Source organism: Arachis stenosperma, chromosome 1 (genome assembly GCF_014773155.1).
Source record: "Arachis stenosperma cultivar V10309 chromosome 1, arast.V10309.gnm1.PFL2, whole genome shotgun sequence".
In the NCBI taxonomy this organism is placed as follows: Eukaryota; Viridiplantae; Streptophyta; class Magnoliopsida; order Fabales; family Fabaceae; genus Arachis; species Arachis stenosperma.
The window spans coordinates 99,662,625-99,666,678 of record NC_080377.1 but is presented as its reverse complement, the minus strand read 5'-3'; the positions used below and the strand labels follow the sequence as shown (position 1 = coordinate 99,666,678).

Sequence of the window (4,054 nt, the reverse complement as noted above, 5' to 3'; positions counted from 1 at the left end):
CAAAATTCATGCAATTCTTATCTTTTTCAATTAAGAACATTGTTTATTCAAGAAAGGTGATGGATTTATAGGACATTCATAACTTTAAGGCATAGACACTAATGATCATAAGACACAAACATAGATAAACATAAGCACTAAAATTCGAAAAACAAGAAAATAAAGAACAAGGAGATTAAAGAACGGGTCCACCTTAGTGATGGCGGCTTGTTCTTCCTCTTGAAGGTCTTATGGAGTGCTTGAGCTCCTCAATGTCTCTTCCTTGTCTTTGTTGCTCCTCTCTCGTGATTCTTTGATCTTCTCTAATTTCATGGAGGAGGATGGAATGTTCTTGGTGCTCCACCCTTAGTTGTCCCATGTTGGAACTCAATTCTCCTAGGGAGGTGTTTAGTTGCTCCCAATAGTCTTGTGGAGGAAAGTGCATCCCTTGAGGTATCTTAGGGATCTCATGATGAGAGGGGTCTCTTGTTTGCTCCATCCTTTTCTTGGTGATGGGCTTGTCCTCATCAATAAGGACGTCTCCCTCTATGTCAACTCCAACTGAATAACAGAGGTGACAAATGAGATGAGGAAAGGCTAACCTTGCTAAGGTAGAGGACTTATCCGCCACCTTATAGAGTTCTTGGGCTATAACCTCATGAACTTCCACTTCTTCTCCAATCATGATGCTATGGATCATGATGGCCCGGTCTTGGATGCCATAAATGGTTATGGAAAAACAAAAAGCAATGCTTTTACCACACCAAACTTAAAAGGTTTGCTCGTCCTCGAGCAAAAGAAGAAAGAAGAGAGTAGAAGAAGAAGAAATGAGGAAGAAGGGAGTGGCTTAGTGTTCGGCCAAAGAGGGGGAGAAGTGTTGTTTAGGTTGTGTGAAAATGAAGGGGTGAAGAAGGGTATATATAGGAGATGGGGGTGTATGGTTCGGTCATGTGTGGGTGGGTTTGAGAGGGAAAGTGGTTTGAATTTGAAGGGTGAGGTAGGTGGGGTTTTATGAAGGATGGATGTGAGTGGTGAAGAGAAAGATGGGATTTGATAGGTGAAGGGTTTTTGGGGAAGAGGTGTTGAGGTGATTGGTGAATGGGTGAAGAAGAGAGAGAGTGGTGGGGTTGGTGGGGATCCTGTGGGGTCCACAGATCCTGAGGTGTCAAGGAAAAGTCATCCCTGCACCAAATGGCATTCAAAATCACGTTTTGAGCCAATTCTGGCGTTAAACGCCGGGCTGGTGCCCATTTCTGACGTTTAACGCCAGGTTCTTGCCCTTTTCTGGCGTTTAACGCCAGTCTGGTGCCCCTTTCTGGCGTTAAACGCCCAGAATGGTGCCAGACTGGGCGTTAAACGCCCAACTGCTAACCTTACTGGCGTTTAAACGCCAGTAAGTTCTTCCTCCAGGGTGTGCTGTTTTTCTTCCTGTTTTTCATTCTGTTTTTGCTTTTTCAATTGTTTTTGTGACTTCTTATGATCATCAACCTACAAAATAAAATAAAATAACAACGAAAAATAGATAAAATATAACATTGGGTTGCCTCCCAACAAGCGCTTCTTTAATGTCAGTAGCTTGACAGAGGGCTCTCATGGAGCCTCACAGATGCTCAGAGCAATGTTGGAACCTCCCAACACCAAACTTAGAGTTTGAATGTGGGGGTTCAACACCAAACTTAGAGTTTGGTTGTGGCCTCCCAACACCAAACTTAGAGTTTGACTGTGGGGGCTCTGTTTGACTCTGAATTGAGAGAAGCTCTTCATGCTTCCTCTCCATGGTGACAGAGGGATATCCTTGAGCCTTAAACACAAAGGATTCTTCATTCACTTGAATGATCAGTTCACCTCCATCAACATCAATCACAGCCTTAGCTGTGGCTAGGAAGGGTTTGCCAAGGATGATGGTTTCATCCATGCACTTCCCAGTCTCTAGGACTATGAAATCAGCAGGGATGTAATGGTCTTCAATCTTCACCAAAATATTCTCTACAAGTCCATGAGCTTATTTTCTTGAATTGTCTGCCATCTCTAATGAGATTCTTGCAGCTTGCACCTCAAAGATCCCTAGCTTCTCCATTACAGAGAGAGGCATGAGGTTTACACTTGACCCTAAGTCACACAGGGCCTTCTTGAAGGTCATGGTGCCTATGGTACAAGGTATTGAAAACTTCCCAGGATCTTATCTCTTTTGAGGTAATTTCTGCCTAGACAAGTCATCCAGTTCTTTGGTGAGCAAAGGAGGTTCATCCTCCCAAGTCTCATTTCCAAATAACTTGTCATTTAGCTTCATGATTGCTCCAAGGTATTTAGCAACTTGCTCTTCAGTGACATACTCATCCTCTTCAGAGGAAGAATACTCATCAGAGCTCATGAAAGGCAGAAGTATGTCCAATGGAATCTCTATGGTCACATTTTGAGCCTCAGATTCCCATGGTTCCTCATTAGGGAACTCATTGGAGGTCAGAGGACGCCCATTGAGGTGTTCCTTAGTGGCGTTCACTTCCTCTCCCTCCTCTCTAAATTCGGCCATGTTGATGGCCTTGCACTCTCCTTTTGGATTTTCTTCTGTGTTGCTTGGAAGAGTACTTGGAGGGAGTTCAGTAACTTTCTTGCTCAGCTGTCCCACTTGTGCCTCCAAATTTCTAATGGAGGACCTTGTTTCAGTCATGAAACTTTGAGTGGTTTTGATTAGATCAGAGACCATGGTTGCTAAGTCAGAGGGGTTCTGCTTAGAATTCTCTGTCTGTTGCTGAGAAGATGATGGAAAAGGCTTGCTATTGCTAAACCTGTTTCTTCCACCATTATTGTTGTTGAAACCTTGTTGAGGTCTCTCTTGATTCTTCCATGAGAAATTTGGGTGATTTCTCCATGAAGAATTATAGGTGTTTCCATAGGGTTCTCCTAGGTAATTCACCTCTTCCATTGAAGGGTTCTCAGGATCATAGGCTTCTTCTTCAGATGAAGCATCCTTAGTACTGCTTGGTGCATTTTGCATTCCAGACAGACTTTGAGAAATCAAATTGACTTGTTGAGTCAATATTTTATTCTGAGCCAATATGGCATTTAGAGTGTCAATCTCAAGAACTCCTTTCTTCTGATTTGTCCCATTATTCACAGGATTCCTTTCAGAAGTGTACATGAATTGGTTATTTGCAACCATTTCAATTAGTTCTTGAGCTTCTGTAGGCGTCTTCTTCAGATGAAGAGATCCTCCAGCAGAGCTATCCAAAGACATCTTGGATAGTTCAGACAGACCATCATAGAAAATACCTATGATGCTCCATTCAGAAAGCATGTCAGAAGGACATTTTTTGATTAATTGTTTGTATCTTTCCCAAGCTTCATAGAGGGATTCTCCATCCTTCTATCTGAAGGTTTGGACTTCCACTCTAAGCTTACTCAATTTTTGAGGTGGAAAAAACTTTGCCAAGAAGGCATTGACTAGCTTTTCCCATGAGTCCAGGCTCTCTTTAGGTTGTGAGTCCAACCATATCCTAGCTCTGTCTCTTACAGCAAAAGGGAATAGCATAAGTCTGTAGACTTCAGGGTCAACCCCATTAGTCTTGACAGTGTCACAGATTTGCAAGAATTCAGCTAAGAACTGATGAGGATCTTCCAATGGAAGTCCATGGAACTTGCAATTCTGTTGCATTAGAGAAACTAATTGAGGCTTAAGCTCAAAGTTGTTTGCTCCAATGGCAGGGATAGAGATGCTTCTCCCATAGAAGTCGGGAGTAGGTGCAGTAAAGTCACCCAGCACCTTCCTTGCATTGTTTGCATTGTTGTTGTTTTCGGCTGCCATGTCTTCTTCTTTGAAGATTTCTGTTAGGTCCTCTACAGAGAGTTGTGCCTTAGCTTCTCTTAGCTTTCGCTTCAAGGTCCTTTCAGGTTCAGGGTCAGCTTCAACAAGAATGCTTTTGTCTTTGCTCCTGCTCATATGAAAGAGAAGAGAACAAGAAAATGTGGAATCCTCTATGTCACAGTATAGAGATTCCTTGAGGTGTCAGAGGAAAAGAAAATTAGAAGGAACAGGTAGAAGATTTCGAACTTTAGTCAAATAGAGTTCGAATTGTGC

General features: G+C 42.6%; 1 non-coding gene across 1 annotated transcript; it reads left to right on the top strand.

The window, feature by feature from the left end:
* Positions 1–3,268: 3,268 nt before the first annotated feature.
* LOC130947452 (small nucleolar RNA R71) lies at positions 3,269–3,376 on the top strand. The gene has a single exon (XR_009072683.1). It is a non-coding gene; the product is annotated as a small nucleolar RNA R71 (small nucleolar RNA).
* Positions 3,377–4,054: the final 678 nt, after the last annotated feature.